Source organism: Chiloscyllium plagiosum, chromosome 31, assembly GCF_004010195.1.
Source record: "Chiloscyllium plagiosum isolate BGI_BamShark_2017 chromosome 31, ASM401019v2, whole genome shotgun sequence".
NCBI classification, from domain to species: Eukaryota; Metazoa; Chordata; class Chondrichthyes; order Orectolobiformes; family Hemiscylliidae; genus Chiloscyllium; species Chiloscyllium plagiosum.
The window spans coordinates 13,673,466-13,693,103 of NC_057740.1; the positions used below are offsets into that span (position 1 = coordinate 13,673,466).

Sequence of the window (19,638 nt, forward strand, 5' to 3'; positions counted from 1 at the left end):
TCTAGCCACATTCTCCAGTGATTGAATATCACTTTTGCCCTCCCTTCCCTTTCATATATCTAAAACAACCCTTGCAACCTTCTTTTATGTTACTAGCTAGCTAGTCATTGGATATCAGCACAGCCTCAGCTCACCTGCTGCTGAAACCATCACTCACGCCTGTAGACCTGCCTATTCCATTGGATACCTGACTGCTGTCTTGGTTCCCGTTCTATAAACTTGAGGGAATTCAAAACTCTTCTGCTTGTCTCTTAATCTCATTATTTAATGTATACTGATCTATTTAGTTCCTGATCAAGCAGAGTTTTGATTTCAATATTCTCATTTTAGTTTTCGAATCCTTCTATGACCTTGCAACCTTAAATCTCTTTCATTTCCTCTGATCCTATCCTCATGAACACCCCGAGTTTAATGGCTTCACCATTGGTGACTACACCTTTAAGTGCCTAGGCCCTATGCTCTGAAATTCCCACTTACGTTTATCTGCCTTTCTGCCTTACTTTCCTCGTTAAGAACTGAGATTTTGCTCATCAGATATAATATATCTCCTTATGTTTTTCAGTGTCAGTCATTTTCTTTTCAATATACCTGTGCAGTATGTGGAAAGTTTCAATATGTTAAATAAACCATATATTAAAAGTTGTCATTCAGAGGCACTTCCCACCTAATTTGACTACCAGCTGCTGCCAGAATGTACCTTGCTTTTAAGAGATTTAGAGCAGCTTTAGATATATCTTTAAGAAGTGCTGTAGCCTCACACAAATCTGGGCTTCTGCCAAGGAATACAAGCATGTTGCTTGGCACTAGGCTGCACACTGCAAAGGGACATAAATTTATCATGACCCTTAGCCTTTTTCCAAATTTTATTCAAATTTCTCCTAAGGTGTCTCTTCTCTTTCATTGTCCAATTCTCTGATGCACCGCACACACTCTTAACCACAAAGTGGTAAAAATGATATGTTGAGCAAATTCATGTCATTGAACAAAGACCTGCTGTGAGGCCCTGACCTTGAGTGGCTTGCACTGAGCAGCTGATTCAGATATCTTGAATTGTTGCCAGTCTTGAGGTTTTAGCCATATGTGGGCAGATAGATCCTCTTTCTATCAATAGACTGCCCATGTGAATACCCTTCCTATAACTGTATCACACACTCACTTTAAAACGGCACAAGATTTCTCCAGACCGAACACTAAATACAAACACTAATCTAAAGGAAAGTAAGTAAACCAACAGTTTTCTTGACGTGAAGTTAATTTATTTTCTGAAACTGACACAGAGAAGTTACAGCCATACACAAGCGAAAGTGATTTTCTTTGCATGATTTTGGGCACGTTTTTGGTCTAATTGGTCTAATTATTTCAAGACAAATAATTCATAAACATGTCTCAATAAAAAAAGCAAGATCAAAGGGTGAGCGATAATGGAAAGTAGTTTGGGAATAAATTGGATCTTTTTTTAATAAACGATCATTAAAACAACGTGTGTTGGTTACAAATATACTTCGATATTCAGTCTGTGTATTCTTTCACCTTTGTCAAACTTCTCGAACTTGGTTTGATAAACAGTTTTTGTGAAACAACCATTTTCAAGAAACTTGCAACTGAAATTCCAGAAGAAGGATGGAATTAATTGCCCTGTAACAGAGAAAAGACGATGAAACGCTTCCATTATAAATTATATACAGGATCTGTTTGTTTCCAGCTAATTGGACAAACCGGGTGTCATTGAGGCTTAATCACTTTGAACAAAAATAATTGTCAAATGCTCTAAATTTTAATTATTAATTTATAAACCTGCATCTTTTGAAATGAGCAATACTGAAATGTTTCAATTTCTGTTGTGGTCAGATATTAGAATTCCTTTTACAGTTTTGTTTTCTCTGTCCAGTTTAAAGTTTATGATTCAAGGCTCTTTCATTCAAGTTGATTAAAATATAATTTGTGCTCTCCCCCACTCTGCCAACACTCAATGTTGAACTTCCAAAATGATTCTGCACTGATCGTTTTTCCTTCAAGTTATTTTTACCCTGTCGCTGCAATCATTTTGCTGACTGTTAGACTCTTATGCTTCCTTCTAATGTTGAAAATGGCAAAGTGATATAAATTTACAAGTGGGCTGAATCTAGTCATTGAAAGTCCACAGAATAGAGATTGTTACTTAAAAAAGAAAACAGCTGATTGTAAAATGTTATATTGCAATGTAGCATTCTTTTCAGGTCGAATTTGCTATTACTTGGTTCATCCCCATCATCACCACACCATAAATCTTTTAAATTCCCTACATGATACCCTCATAGTTACCATACTCCCAAAAGCCTGTACAAAAAATCTGTCACATTACAAAAAAATGCTCAACATGTTATGATCCAGATGATAGTGAAAAGAAGCTTATTGTCAAAAAATGACTTCTCCAAGAACTTTCCTCCAACTTCTGAATTCACTTAATAACAACAAGCTGTAAATTCGAGGACCACAGAGCCAATATGTTCAACTGATCCTCAAAGTCTTTCATAATAAAGTCATTCAACATCAGGGCAGCAGATGAACAATTATATACATTTATGGCTGTCCAAAATGCTGTTTGTTTCAATGGGATGATGTGTTTGTCTCAACAGACCTTAGATTAAAATTTCACTGAGTTCCATAACTTGGCAAACCTACTTGTTTTTTATGAGGACTGCCCACAACAAACCTTAGAGACTTCAGACGTTTTAGTTCTGCTAAAGCCTCACTGACTGAAAAATGTCTGCACAGCCCAAAAACAAAAATAGCTGTAGTTGCTAATTAACCTTTTGGCTGCTGTACTTTCTGGAACAGCTAGTGGGGAAAATAAACTGCAGAAGACCTTGGGAAAAATGACAACACTGGCATGTACAGGTGGTTAAAGTGTTCTGCCAGGAACAGTGGTACTTTCTCCCTGTCTTCCTCTCTGTCTCTCGTTCTGTCTCTCTGGTTACAATGTTAATGTCAGTCCCCTGTTAGTATATCTGTCTCCAGAGATGCTGGCAGCAGTAACCTCTTTAAGCGATCCACCTTGCTTCCAGAGATATATGTTAAAATAACTGCAGGATGGGTCTCAATGCCTCACTGGTAGCAATGCTGCTTCATTACACCTACCCGGTATTGTCACTCTTGGTGACATTGCCGGTAAAGACATTGGTCAACTTTCATATTGTAAAATATTCAAGCCGACTTAATCTGTGCTTATTCCAATGGTACAATAAAAGATCATTTTGAAGGTTAATTAAAATGATTCAGCTTTACTGCTATACTGAATCACTTTACTCATGTAATGAGCATGACTTTACTATCCAGAAAGTGGTAAAAGGCAGGAAATGGAAACAAAAGAGTAAACATGTGGAACACCAAGTTACAGAAAACTAACGTGTATGGTTAAGAAAACACACCAAGTACAAACATAATCTTTTTTGGCATCATAACAGCTTTGACCTCAGTACCCAGTCACAAAGTTTCTAAAGTGCTGGGAAACAAAAGGACGCAAGACCTCTATCAGCGACTTAAAACATGGGTGTAAATTGGAGAAAGAGCATCTTTTTAAAAAGTGGCCTTCAAGGAACAATAGGGTCCCTAAAGAGGGCCCTCAGCTGGCCCAGGAACAGATGAGCCAAGCACTTCAGTACTTTAAACAGAAGAAGCTACATATCCAAGGCTTTCTCAGCTTCAGGTAAGTGTTATGTATACTTTATTTAAAATAGATCCTCACCATGAAACAGTGCAATGAAATGCTCAGAAAGTTAATTCCTAATTTAATATTTACAGATAAAATAAAGCAAAAAATCTGTGGTGCCGGGAATCTGAAATTAAAAACAAAATACACTGGAGAAACTCAGCAGGTCTGGCAGCATCTGTGCAAAGAAAGCAGAGTTAACGGTTCAAGTACAGTAACTAGATTCAAAATGTTAACTGCTTTCTTCCCACAAATGCTGACAGACTTGCTGAGTTTCTCCAGCAATTTCTGTTTCTGTTTAATATATAACATTCTTTCAATAGGTTTGATTCAAAAGAAAAATTGGTATTCTTCTTGGATTTAAGCATAGGGTTTGAAAGGTTATTGATTTTAAGGGTTTTTTTTGCAACAATGACATTGTTTCCCTCTTCTTCTCAATTGCTGACTGTTACTGTGTTGCTACACATTAGTGTTGGTGTTGTTCTACTGGTATTTTTCCCAAGAACCATTTCGTAATACACAACCTTTACCAATCAATATTATCAGTCAATTTTAGTACATAAACATCATGGTTATTCCTGATGACACAGACATGCACTGTACCAAGGCACCAAGGGTAACTGAGACACCCCAGCTACTGCCAAAGAGAGATCCATGAGGAGATCATATACTGCTGGGATTGTAAGTAGGAGCAAGAAACAAAGTCATGTAGGAACACGGATAAATCACTACAAGGTATAACATAGTTAATGAGGTCAGGACAAAAACAAAGCACTGAGGTCCATTTCTGGATTGATAGATTTCAATGGTACAACTTTGGTTAAACCGTGAGTATTTGGCCTGTTCTGTCTCCACATCATAATACATGTATAGAGACATTAGAGAAGGTAAATAATTGATGCTGAAGAATTATAGCAGAATTTAAAGATTGTAAGTCTCTGGTAAGATTGAACAGGTCAAGTTTGTTTTCAAGAGAAAGACTGAATGATGACCTGACTGAGATCTTTATCCTAGGAATACTTCCATTCTTTTAATGTAGAGAAAATGTTTCCACTTGTTGAAGAGATCAAAAATAGTGGTCATAAATATGAGATAGTCACTAATAAATCAAATTCAGGACAAACTTCACTACCCAAAGAATGGCAAAAATAGGAGCACACCACCAAGGGAATAGTAAGGTCAAATAACACAGATACATTTTAGGAGAAGCTATATAAGCACATGACAAAGAAAGTAATAAAAGGGTAGGCTGATAGTGGTAGCGTCATGTTAAGAGTGGTATAGAACCGTTGGACTGAATGGCCTGCAGTATAACAAACCATATAAACTGCATTGTTGTTTTTCATAATTTATGCATCTTCTTTAATTTTATTTTCTCCTACCTTATTTTAATTTTTATTATCAAAACAGTTGTGACTTGCTTATTCTTCCTAACAAAAAACATTGCTGTTCTTCATTGAAATTCATTTGCCAATTACATGGTCACTGTACAATTCAAATTTTGTAACAGGGTAACGTCACTGGACTAGTAATCCAAAGGCATAGGCTAATGTTCATGGGTTCAAATTTCGCCACAGCAGGTGTTGGAGTTAAAATTCAACTAATGAATCTGGAACATAGAGCTAGTCAATTGTAATAAAAAGACAGCTGGTTCATTGATGCCAGCTGAAAGGAAATGTGCAATCATAGCTGCTCTGGCCTACATTTGACTCCACTCTCACAGCAATGCAGTTGACTGAAATGTCCCAGCAAACCATTCAAATCTAAGGCTGTTTGAGATGGACAACAACCCTCCCTACAGGCCATGAAAGTAAATAAAACAGACTCTGGATTTCTCCAACTGTTATGAAAATTTGGTTTCTGAATGTATCTCATAGTTCAGTTCCCATTAATAGGTCTTGATACAACACCATGTTCGTAATGACAGACTCTTGGTTTTCATCAGAGATCCCATGTAATCTCCAGTTGCAACTAATCACAAGAGCAGGTTTCAGACCTAACACCCTAACTCTTGGATGGATTTCATATATGACCAGTAACTAGTCTCCAGATAAAAACCAAAATAACTGTGGAAGTTGGAAACCAGAAACAAAAACAGAAATTGCTGACAAGCTCAACAGGTTTGGCAGTATCTGCAGAGAGAAATCAGAGTTAATGTTTTGGGTTCAGTGACTCTTCCTCAGAACTGACGATAGTAAGGAAAATGTTTTTTATGCAGAAAATAGGGTGAGGAGAAGGGTAAAGGAGTAAACAATAGATGGAGATAGAGCTCAAAGAGAAAGAAGAACAGTTCGACAGACAAAGAAATGGATAACAATAAGGCTAGGAGAGAGAATAGTTGTTAATGAAGATTGTTAGTGGCTAACAATGGGTTGTGTCCAGTAGCAGACTATGTGATAACAAGGCCTGGTTTGTGGAGGCTGCGGTAAGAACATGGGAGAGCTTATGCCTGAAAATTGTTGAACTCAATATTGAGTCCAAAAGGTGTAGCATTCCCAAGTGAAAATTTAGGTGCTGTTCTTCCAACTTGCACTGAGCTTTACTGGAGCACTGCAGCAAGCCTGAGATAGAAATGTTGACCAGGGAACAAGATGGTGTGTTGAAGTAGCAAGCAACCGGAAGCTCAGGATCTTTCTCTACAGAAATAGCGTAGGTGTTCTGCATAATGGTCACCCAGTCTACACTATGTTACCCAAAAGTAGAGGCAACCACATTTTGAGCAGCAAATGCAATAGATGAGATTGAGTGAAGTGCAGGTAAAGCACTGCTCCACCTGGAAAGTGTGTTTGGGCCCTTGTATACTGAGCAGGGAGGAAGTAAACAAACAGATGTTACACCTTCTCTGGATAGGAGTGTAGGGGTTATTGGGAGGGAAGGAGGAGGAGACCTGGCTGTCTTAGAGGAATGTTCCCAAAAGAAGTCTGACAAGAGAGGGGAGGGAAATGTGTGTCTGGTGGTGGCATCCACAGGAGGTGGTGGAAATGGCAGCTAATGATCCTCTGGATGTGGATGCTAGTGAGATGGTAGGAAAGGACAAAGGGAACCCTATCACACAAAAGCGGGAGTGAGAGCCAAAGTGTGGGAGATGGGTCAGACTGTGCTGAGGGCCCAGTCAACGGTGCTGGGAAATCTTCAGTTGAGGAAGAAGGTGGACGTTTCAGAGGCACCCAGATATGTATCATTGTTCTTAATGACAGGCTCCAGAGGCGAATCATTGTTCCCAAAAAAAGCTTCCAAAAGTGAATATTTTTTCCCCAGTAACAAGTTTGAGATGTTTATCATTTTTCTTAATGACAGGTTCCTGGTGCGATTTATTGTTCCCTTTAACAGAATCCAATGTGTCTCATTGCTCCACCAATAGTTCAGTCATAACTCAAGAAGTGACAAACATTCTCATTAACATTACCAGGCATTAGATAGATGGCAACATGTTCTACTGCAACCATTGTTTGTTGGATCTTGCAACAACACAGTTAGTTCAGAGAATGTAGCATATTTTGACCAGAAGCATATATCACATATGTTTCTAATTCCTTATTTCCTCACTTTGTGCTGCAAACTCTATGTAAGGTTTTTTTTAATGGGATTAACAATTATTTGATCTAAGAGACAGGTTTAGTTGCTGAATGTTTCTACTGTGTCCCAAATTGTATTTTCTTTTCATAATGACTACAGCTGATCTACGTACCTGGAAATACAAGACATACTATAACTATTCCCCCTTACCCCCAGTTATTACATGATCTGAGCATACACAAATCAATGCAATCCCTTTTACTTCCAACTCTCATATTAAATCCCTTTTGCTTCTAAAAATGAATATTACCCCCAAACATTTTTCTCTTTTTGAATATTCTGTCATAAGCTGTACTAGAACTTACCATTCCAAACAGAATAGCAGCTGAGATTTGTTTATGATGCATCCCGAAGCTGAGTTGCCTATTCTAAATTGCTATTTTGGTTGGCAGGTTTCATCCAAACTTGTTATTCAAGTCACAACATCCATGCAGTTGGAGCAGGCTAGTGCTGCAGTATTCAGACTGGTCCTTCTCTCAAATAGGGTATCTCCCATCTCTGTGTGATCTTACCTGAAAATTTGGATGATGCTAGGGACTTGGAAGAACCGAAAGGATGTGTTGTAGAGATAAATAGACAATAACTGATAGTAAAAAGGTAAACCTGCAACAGTACTTCAAACAATAGAATAAGAGGAGAAACAGGTAAACTCACAAAAGGCAAATTTTGGATAAATAGCAAAAATTCTTCACACAAAAATTGATCAGCATTTAGAGGATGAGGTGATATTGGTGACCATGTCACTGGATCACCTGGTATTACTTTGTCTACTATCTTGACAGAATGACTAACCTATTTCAGCTTGATTCTTCCATTGAATTATTGCAAGATGTAATATTGTATAAATTTGCTTGGCTTTCATTCATATTCTCCTTGAAACAAAGAAAGCTGAGCGTAGATTTGATGGAAGTGTACAACATGATGATGAGTTTAAATAGTTTAGGGTGAGAGGGGAAAGATATAAAAGAGACCTCAGGGGCAACTTTTTCACACAGAGGGTAGTACGTGTATGGAATGAGCTGCCAGAGGATGTGGTGGAGGCTGGTACAATTGCAACATTTAAGAGGCATTTGGATGCGTATATGAATAGGAAGGGTTTGGAGGGATATGGGCCGGGTGCGGGCAGGTGGGACTAGATTGGGTTGGGATATCTGGTCGGCATGTACGGGTTGGACTGAAGGCTCTGTTTCCATGCTGTACATCTCTATGACTCTAAAAGCTGTCCCTGTCAGTTAATCTTCAAAGGCATAGGAGACCGAAATTTGGGCAAGAAATGCTGGGAAAATATGACGAAGAACATTTGTATGCAGTGAGTGATAAGGTCCCAGAACTTGCTGCACATGGACGGTGAAAATGGAGATCATCAATGATTTCAAAAGGAATTGGATGAAGGATTGCAAGAAATAAACTTGTAGTGCTATGGGGATAGAGCAGGCAAATGACAATGACTCGATTTCTGTACTAAGAACTGGCACGGATTTGATGGGCCAAATAACCTCCTTCTGTTGCCATTATGGCCCTATGATAAACATGCGAATTTCTAGTTCGTGATGTGCATTTTAGGTTAGGCCATACATGCAATATGCTTGGAACTGTTTGATACCATTATCATGTTTTTTTATTTCTAAACTGATAGACATGAATAGGATTATAAATCACATATATATTCTGATCCAGTCTCACTGGTAGTGATTATTGTTGGGCATTCTGCTTTTTTGCAACCACCAAGTCTTCAAGGGAGGGGGAGGTGAGGTTGTGTAGCCAGTGACCTTCTTATAACAGAAGAATTAAAGTCTAGCTGGAAATTTCCATGAGTCATAGGTCTCAGTGAAGGCGCCTTGCAGTTCTACATTGTATATAGCATATTCAAATATCATTTCATCACTAGAATCCAACAGCGTCTGATATCTGTTTGTGAAACAAGGCAAGCTAATGAATGTGACTTCTGCTACATACTGTGGACTTTTGATTAACCTGACTAAGATATTATCAATTATTCTTACAATGGGTTTGACCATTGTTTCTAACAATTTTCATAATCTTCTAAGACTTTAGAAGAACACATTGATCTTTTGTATTCACTGCTGATATACCTCAGTGTCAGGAGATAGCCAGGTTTGGCTGCAATGTCAAATAGATTTCATTTGGAATGTTAGTTGATGATAAGCCTGATGAGATGAGTGGCAGGCTCACTAACATGGGGACTGGACCTTTCAAATTCCTGGGACTCTTTGACATTAGTTAGACATCATCTCATCATAAAATGTATTTTATCCTCTACAATAGGGTTATGTTCCTCTCATGATGTACAATTAAAATTCTGGCTATTGGCTTGAGTTACATGTAAACAGTGGTCTCTGGAGTGACCTCCCAATGCCACCTGGTGCATGTGCTGAGTTGCACTGTCCAAGATGAAAGACTGGCCCAAAGGCTTTTTGGTGCCCTGAGTCAACTACAATCTAATGCTCTTTCTCTCGCTCTCTCTTTCTCTCTATTTGTCTAGAACTGCTCGGGAGGATTTAAACTAGTAAGGTGGGGGTATGGGACCCACGGAAATAGTGAGGAAATAGATCAATTTGAGACTGGTACAGTTGGCAAAGGGAATGAGTCAAACAGGGCAGGCAGGAACAAAGCAGAGAATAAGGTAAGACTGAGAAATTAAACTGCAGTTACTACAATGCAAGAGGCCAAACAGGGAAGGCAGATGAACTCAGGGCTTGGTTATGAATATGGTACTGAAATGTGATAGCAATTACAGAAATGTGGCTCAGGGATGGGCAGGACAGGCAGCTTACTGTTCCCTGATACAAATGCTATAGGAAGGATAGAAAGAGATGACGGGGAGTGGCATTTTTGATAAGGGGCAGCATTACTGCTGTACTTAGAGAGAATACATCCAGGGAAGTTATTTGGGTGGAACTGAGAAATAAGAAAGTGATGATCACCTTATTGGGATTGTATTATAGACCCACTAATACTCAGCAGGAAATTGTGAAACATACTTGTAAGCAGATTTCAGTTATATTTAAGAATAATAGAGTGGTTATGGCAGGAGATTTTAACTTTTGAACATAGATTGGGACTGCCATAGTGTTAAGCTTTTTGATGGAGACACATTTGTTAAGTGTGTGTACAAGAAAACTTTCTGATTCAATATGTGGATGTACTTACCAGAGAAGGTGCAAAACTTGACCTACTCTTGGGAAATAAGGCAGGGTAGGTGACTGAGGTGTCAGTGGGAGACCACTTCAGGGGTAGCAACCATAATTCTAGTAGTTTTAAAATAGTGATGGAAAAGGATAGACCAGATCTAAAAGTTGAAGTTCTAAATTGGACAAAGGCTAATTTTGAGGGTATTAGGCAAGCATATGGTGGCTCAGTGGTTAGCACTGCTGCCTCACAGTGGCAGGGGCCCGGGTTTGATTCCAGCCTCGGGTGACTGTCTGTGTGGAGTTTGCACATTCTCCCCATGTCTGTGTGGGTTTCCTCCGGGTGCCCCAGTTTCCTCCCACAGTCTGAAGATGTGCAGGTCAGGTGAATTGGCCATGCTAAAATTGTGCATAGTGTTCAGGGGTGTGTAGTTAGGTGCATTAGTCAGGGGAAATGTAGAGTAATAGGGTGGGGGAATGGGTCTGGATGGGATACTCTTCAGAGGGTCAATGTGGATTTGTTGGGCTGATAGGCCTTTTTCCACACTGTCGGGATTCTATGATTCAAGGATCTTTCAAATGTTGATTGGGGACAGTTGTTCGCAGATAAAGGAACAACTGGAAAATGGGAAGCTTTCAAAAATGAGATAACAAGAGTACAGAGACAGTATTTTCCTATTAGGGTGAAAGGAAAGGCTGGTAGGTGTACTGAATGCTGGATGACTAGAGAAATTGAGGATTTGGTCAAGAAAAAGAAGGAAGCATATGTCAGGTATAGACAAGAGAGAACGAGTGAATTCTTAGAAGACTATAAAGGCAATAGGAGTATACTTAAGAGGGAAATCAGGAGGGCAAAAAGGGGACATGAGAAAGTGTTAACAAATAGGGTTAAGGAGAATCCAAAAGGGTTTTTATAAATACATTAAGGACAAAAGGATAACTAGGGAGAGAAAAGGGCCCCTCAAAGGTCAGCAAGGCAGCCTATGTATGGAGCCACAAGAAATGGGGGAGATACTAAATGAGTATTTTGCATCTGTGTTTACTGTAGAGAAGCATATGGAAGATATAGAATGTGGGTATATAGATGGTGACATCTTGAAAAATGTCCATATTACAGAAGAGGAGGTGCTGGATGTCTTGAAATGCATAAAAGTGGATAAATCCCCAGGACCTGATCATGTGTACCCTAGAATTCTATGGGAAGCTAGGGAAGTGATTGCTTGGCCCCTTGCTGAGATATTTGGATCATCAATAGTCACAGGTGAGGTGCCGGAGATTGGCTTGAGTAGTGCCACTATTTAAGAAAGGAGGTAAGGAAAAGCTAGGTCACTATAGACCGGTGAGCCTGACATCGGTGGTGGGCAAGTTGTTGAAGGGAATCCTGAGGGACAGGATTTACATGTATTTGGAAAGGCAAGGACCAATTAGGGATAGTCAGCATGGATTTGTGCATGGGAAATCATGTCTGATGAACTTGATTGAGTTTTTTGAAGAAGTAACGAAGAACATTGATAAGGGCAGAATGGTAGACGTGATCTATATGGCATTCTGTAAGGTATTTGACAAGGTTCCTCGTGGGAGACTGGTTAGTAAAGTTAAATCTCATGGAATACACGGAGAACTAGTCATTTGGATACTGAACTGGTTCAAAGGTAGAAGACAGAGGATGGTGGTGGAGGGTTGCTTTTCAGACTGGAGGCCTGTGACCAGTGCTGTTTTTCCTGGAGTATCGGAGGCTGAGATGTGACCTTATAGAGGTTTATAAAATTATGAGGGTTATAGATAGGGTAAATAGACAAAGTCTTTTCCCTGGGGTGGAGGAGTCCAGAACTCAAACATATAGGTTTAGGGTGAGAGGGGAAAGATATAAAAGGGACCTAAGCGGCAACATTTTCACACAGAGGATGGTGCATGTACAGAATGATCTGCAAGAGGAAGTGATGGAAGCTGGTACAATTACAACATTTAAAAGGCATCTGGATGGGTATACGAGTAGGAAGGGTTTAGAGGGATATGGGCCAAGTGCTGGCCAATGGGACTAGATTTGGTTAGGCTATCTGATCGGCATGGATGAGTTGGACCAAAGAGTCTGTTTCCGTACTGTACATTTCTATGACTCTATGACCCCATAAGTAATGCAGCTTCTGACTCTCCAAAGCCTGTCCTCCATCTACAAGGCACAAGTCAGCAATACTCCCCACTTATCTGGATGGGAGCATCTCCAACAACACGCAATAAGCTTGAAAGCATTCATGACAAAGCAGCCCTGTTGAATTTTACAAGATTCACAAGCATCCACTCCCTCCATCACCGATGCTCAGTAGCAACAGTGTGTACTATCCACAAGATGCACTGCAGAAATTCACCAACAATCCAACCCCATGACCACTTCCATCCAGAAGGACGGGGACAACAGATATATGAGAACACCACCACTTGCAAGTTTCTCTCCAAGTCACGCACCATCCTAACTTGGAAATATATCATTATTCCTTCACTGTCACTTGGTCAAAATCCTGTAATTTCTTCCCTAACGGCATTATGGGTAAACCCACAGAAGATGGACCACAGCGATTCAAGAAGACAGCTCCTCACCACCTTCTCAAGGACAACTAGAGACGTGCAATAAATGCTGGCCAGTCCGTGGCACCCACGTCCCATAAGTTAATTAAAAAACAGTTAGTTTTATTCATTCCCATGCCGGGACAGTGCTGTACCAAAACTTTAAAGGTTCAGTTATCCACCAAATTTCATTACCCACAAGAGACTTTGCAGATAAAGATACTTACACTGTAAAAGTCTCTTTCAGCTTTGGTTCAATAGTAACGCTCTCACCTGTGAGTCATGCAGTTGCAAGTTCAAGTCCCAGTCCCATTACAAAGTCTTCAGTTCATAAACCAGGTTAACACTTCAGTGTAATGCTGATGGAGTGCTACACTGTCAGAGGCACTGCTTTTCGGATAAGATGTTCAACCGAGACCTCAACTGGATGGATAGTATACAAGCCTACCACACTATTTGAAGAAGAGTTCTCCCCAGTATCATGCCCAATCTTTATCCTTTCAACTTTATTGAAACATATTATCTGGTCATTTATCTCATTGTAGTTCATGGGACAGCATATAGGCTGTGCAGTTTGTACACTATAATTAGGGCTATATTTTATAATGTGCTTCATTAGTACTTTACCCTAATTTGGTACAAACTCTTTATTTAAAAGTTACCTTCATGAAAATGAGTAAGGGTGACTATTTAGTAGAGAGGGTGTCATTCTTGAAAAATATGAGAAAAATTAGAGGAGTGTTAGTGATGATTTCTTTGCAGCTCCTGCAGCATTTCCCAAGCTCACTGCTGTCTCTCAATGGAAAATATTGTAATCCACGTAAAAGGGAATGCTATCCCTGGCCTAGCAATGCATTGAGATTGTAGGTCTTTTCAGAAAAGAACCTCGACAGAGGAGGCTGAGTTTTTGACATTTTCTTTGCTGCTCAGAAACTGTGAATATCTTGTTATGGGTGCAAACTGAGTTCTGCTCAAAAAAAGACAGGTCAAATAGAAAATGGATTCCAAAATTGGATGAGTATTAAGTCTCACATACACCTGGTGGATACATTATGTTGCAGTTTAAAACTGGTTCCTCCTCTGTTCTGATTTCAGTTTACAGATAGAGTATCTGATTTTTTGCAAATAATCTTCATGGATTATTTGGATCAAAGAAGAGACGTAAATTGCTTTTTTGCCAATATCTATTTCCAGCACATGCACAGTCAGACTATACAGTACCTTGGGATCATGTGGAAGTGGTACTATTTTTGTTCGTGCATTTGATATTCCTTGTGTCAAGAGTAAATATATCTCCACATTTACGTAAGCCCACTGGCTGCCCAGCAGTGTATTGTTGTCGAGTCACGCTACACTTACAGTAGTGCACGGGATGAGATCCCACATTCTGAAAATCACATTGTTATAAATCCATCAACTGAACATTAGATCATCTCACACCAATAGAGGAACGTGCCCATAAGCTAGACAGGCGATTGGTGCCAACATCAGGAGATTCAATCCCCCTTCCAGTTGGTGCATTCAGGACCTATCTCCCTGTCCTATCTGTGACAGAGGTTGTAGAGCTGTAGTTTGGAGGAGAGTCCTGAAGAAGATAAATCCCTACTATAATCACATTCCTATTCCAGTTATTTTCTTAATGCAGGAGTGAAATCAAAATACTCTGTGTGACCATGAGAATCATCCTGTGTAAAAGTAAAGTAGTCCCAGGAAACTACACGGCCGCTCTCTCTCATAGAAGGAGACAACTAATGGTGAGTTTAACCTTAGGGAGACCACACCTCATGTGAGATTGAGAAGGCAAGGTTTTCCTAGTGACCACAGATGTGAGAATTGAACCACATTGTTGGTATCAGTCTAAATGGCAAACCAACCATTCAACCAGCTTTTATTTTTATTCATTTGTGGGATATGGGTGGTCATTGGTTGGCCAGCATTTATTACTTGTTCCTGATTGCCCTTGTGAGCTGCGTTCTTGAGCCACTGCAGTCCACCTGATGTTGGTTGATCCATGATGCCCTTATGGAGGGAATTCCAGGATTTTTGACCCAGCGACACTGAAAGAACAATAATATATTTCTAAATCAGGAACATGAGTTGCCCAGAGGGGAGCTTACAAGTCATGGTGTTCCCATGTACCTGCATCCTTGTCCTTCTAAGATGTAAATGGACGTGGGTTTGCATGGTGCAGTGAATTTCTGCAGTGCATCTAGTAGATAGTGCACGCTGCTGCTACTGAGCTTTGATAGTGGAGGGAGTGGATGCTTGTTGATGTTGTGCCAGTCAAGTGGGTTATTTTGTCCTGGATGCTGCAAATGGAGAGTATTCCATCATGCTCCTGACTTGTGCCCTGTAGATGGTGGCCAGGCTTTGGGGAGTCAGGAAGTGAGTTTCTCACTACAATATTCCTAGCCTCTGACCTTCTCTTGTAGCCACTGTGTTAATACGATGAGTCCAGTTGAGACTCTGGTCAACGGTAACCCCAGGATGTTGATAGTGGGGGACAGAGTGACAATAACACCATTGAATGTCAATAGATTATAGTTAGATTGTCTCTCATTGGAGATGGTCGCTGTATAGCATTTGTGTGGCATGAATGTTACTTACCAATTGTTAGCCCAAGTCTGGATATTGTTCAGATCTTTTTGCATTTGAACATGGACTGCTTCAGTATCTGAAGAGTCACGAATGATGCTAAAATTTGCAATCATTAGCGAACATTCCCACCTCTAACCTTGTGATGGAGGGAAAGTCATTAATGAAGCAGCTGAAAGTGGTTGGGCCTAGGACACTATTCTGATTTATACTAACGTAGATGCAGTGTACAATTCATTTTTTAAAGATGCAGTTGACTGAGGTGGAAACATCGCTTCTCTTTGTTCGGAGATTGTTCAAATCTCAAACCTAATTGCACCCATAATCTGGTCTGAAACTTTGGTATACTGAGATAGCAAATTGTCCCATGTTCTAACCTTTAACTGAGACTTTAAACTAGGATCTGCACATTTCTTCAGGTAGATTTGCTGCAAATTGAAAGAAAGGCAGGACTGTTCTTCCAATCCTTCCTCAACCCATATTTTTAAAAATAGCTGAATTAGATGTTCATCTCATGACTGTTTGGGAGACTTGTTATGTTTACCTATGTAAGGTTTTGCACTTGTATGTAGTTATTTATATGGGAAATACGTGAAAGTGACCATGGTAAAGACTGAAATAGTATGTGCTGCCTCCAAACTTGTCGACTTAACTGAAAAACCTTGAGTTTTTTTGATAGTAGAGGCAACTGTATAAGTATAAATATTAATTTTGATTCTGAATGGTATGCATAATTATGGAATCCCTACAGTAGGGAAGTAGGCCATTCAGCCCATCAAGTCCACACCAACCCTCTAAAGGGCATCCCAGCCAGACACACCCCCTACCCTATCCCTGTTGCCCTGCATTTCCTATGACTATCCCATCCTACCCACACATCTCTAGACACTATGGGCAATTTAGCATGGGCATACCACCTAACCTATACATCTTTGAACAATGGGAGGAAACTGGCAGACATGGGGGGAATGTACAAACTCCACACAGTCACCTGAGGGTGCCCGGTCCCTGGCACTGTGAGGCAAAAGTGCTAACAACTGAGCTACCGTGCTTCGTGGGGGATTTTAATTTTTTATAAAGATATTTCTATGTCATTAGCTAGCATTTATCGCCTGTTCCTAATTACCCATGGGATTATGGTAGCGAGCCTCTTTCTAAAACAGCTACAATCCATGGGGCAGTGAGGACGGGTTGTTACATCCATTGTGCTTTTAGGGAAGGAGTTCCAAAGTTTTGACTCAGAGACAGTGAAGGAACCAAATCAAGGTTGTATGAGTTGTGGAAGTGATCTTTCAGATGGCAGTGTTCTTTTACATTTGCTGCCCCTTGTTCTTCTCACTGGCAGAGGAACAGGATTTGGAAGATTAAAGTAATATTGCATTGTACAATGTGACAAAATCTAATTAAGTGAGGAGAATAGCGAAAATGTGATTTTTCTCTGAGAGCAAAGAATGTTAAGGGGAGAATTAATAGTAGCTTTTTAAATATGGGGGGGGTTTGACAGAGTAGATAGGTATTAACTATTTCTGCAATAATAAAATAGAGAATTAAAGAATGCAGATTTAAGATAATTGATTTTTAAAAAGCCCTCAGCAGGTGACAAGAATTATTTGCAAACTGTGAGTTGTTCTGATCTGGGAATGCATTGCAGAAAGGAAGCAAGGAATAGGAATTAATGGGTCTGTTTAAGGCTGACAGGCTGCCATGAGTGGCATGCTGTGGCCTCAGCTTTTTGCAATTTATATAAATAGTTTTAAAGGGTTGAAGGTAAGGCAGCTAAGTATCCTGATGGCAAAAAGGTAGGCAGGCAAGTTAGCTGTGAAGAGGATATAAAGAGCCAAAGGAATTTTGATAGGCTAAATGAGAGGTAGAGTCAGTGAGAGGGCAAAGATCTGGCCTTAGGAGTTTAATGTGGGAAAGTCTGAAATTGTCCATTTGGGAGAAAAGCGTATTATCTAAACGATGAGAGATTGCAGATCTCTGAGATGCAGAAGGACCTGCGTGTCCTCGTACATGATTTACAGAAGGTTAGCACAGCAAGTAATCAGGAAAGCTAACAGACCCTTATTTGTTATCGTGAGGGAACTGATACAAGAGTAGAGAGCTTCTCTAGGAAAGTGGTGAGATAATATTTGGAGTACTATGTACAATACTGTTCACCATACCTGTGGAAGGATGTTAATGCTTTGGAAGCAAATCTGAGAAGGTTTACTCAACAAAACCTGGGCTGAGAGGAGTTGGTTAGCTAGGGTGGCTGGTTTGTGATGTGATGTGATGCCAACATCATGGGTTCAATTCTCACCCTCATTAAGGTATTCATAAAAGGCTCTCCTTTTCGTCCACTGTCCTCATCTAAGATTTGGTGACCCTTAGGTTCAAACACTATCGCCACCCCCACCAGTCATCTCTGTCTAATGAGAGAGCAACCCAATGGTCCTTTGGGATTAGGATGACCTTTTCTTTACGTGGAATGAGTGGATTGCCTCAGAAAGAAAGGCTAGGCCTGTATCCTCTGGAGTTTAGAAGTGTCCACGATGATTTAATTGAAACATATAAGATTCAGAGGGCACTTGATTGGGTGGGTGTGGGAGAATCTAAAACAAAAGGTCATAGTTTTACATGGGTGCATGCTTATTTATAAACTAAGATTAGGACTCTATTTCTTCTCACAGAGAGTTGTGGGTCTTTGGAATTCTCTTCCTCAAAAGGCAATGGATGCAGAATCTATAAATATTTTGAAGGCAAAGATAGATAGAATCTTGATTACCAAAAAACTGAAAGATTATTGGGAATATGCAGTAACGTAGAGTTGAAATTAAAATCAAATGGATGGTGGAACAGGCTTGAAGTGTCAAATGTTCTTTGTTCATTTGTTTGTGTGCATGAAAGTGCAGTGGAAATGGGCTCAATAGAGATTTTCAAAACAAATGTGGATATTTATTTAAAAATACAGGACTACTGAGAAGAACAGGAGAATGGAACTAACTGGATAGCTCTTTGAACAAGCTGACAGAGGCACAATAGGCAAAAGGTCTCCTTCGATGCTACATGATTCTTTCATCTATATTAAATGTCTTAAGATAACAATTTGCAGCAATTAGGTTATTTTCAAGTGTAGTTCCTGTCATAATTTAGTAAAGATAGCAACAATTTAATCACAGCAAGGTCTCATTAACAGGAATGTAATAATGACCACATAATCTACACACTGGCATGAATTAGGAGCAGAGTAGGCCATTCAGGCCCTCAAACCTGCTCCATCATTCAATAAGATTGTGGCTGATCTGATTGTAACCTTAAATCAGCACTCCTACCTACCCTGGTCACCTTTCACTTTACTTTCTGTACCTACAAATAACATTTTCTGTTTCATGCACAAGGACAGCAAGATCTCTCTGAACCTCTAGGCTCTGAGACTTCTCACCATTTAGAAAATATGCTTTTCTATTCTTTTTGCAAAGGTGGATGATTTCATTCTTTCCCACATTACACTCTTTTTGCCAGATCTTTGGCCATGCACTTAACCAATTAATATCATCTTGTGTTCTCTTCACAACTTATTTTCCTACCTTTCATTGTGTCATTGTAGAATGTGGATGTTGTTTGAAGGATGAATACTGGCAAGAACACTTTAGTCCTTCTTGGGGCCAAAGTGCCATAAAGCAGTTTGCATAAAGAATTAATTTTGAAAGGTACAGTGTGTAAGAATATAGTTATGATGTGGAGGAACCGATGTTGGACTGGAGTGAACAAAGTTAAAAATCATACAACATAAACTTTCAGAGCTTTGCTCTTTCGTCAGGTAGCTAGTGGGTTAGGATCATAGGACATAGAATTTGTAGTAAAAGATCAAGTGTCATACAACTGACGCGATGTACAGAACAAAGCTAGATTGCTGTTAAGTCTTAATCACTTAGAATGGGTTGCAGGTTTCAATTCATTATCACATTCTTGAGATAATTTAAGAATTTATTAAAACAAGATGACATCCCAGCTCAGACAATGCATTAAAGATGTGAAGTTACAGTCTCTATTTCAACCTTAGGTAAGACTTTCCAAAGTAGGAAT

The 19,638-nt window shown here is 39.7% G+C and overlaps 1 long non-coding RNA gene across 1 annotated transcript; it reads left to right on the forward strand.

Annotated features, from left to right (window-relative positions):
- The first annotated feature begins 1,151 nt into the window (after positions 1 to 1,151).
- On the forward strand, positions 1,152 to 19,436 carry LOC122565230. Its single transcript, XR_006316117.1, has 3 exons — positions 1,152 to 1,218; positions 3,444 to 3,685; positions 18,524 to 19,436. It is a non-coding gene; the product is annotated as an uncharacterized LOC122565230 (long non-coding RNA).
- Positions 19,437 to 19,638: the final 202 nt, after the last annotated feature.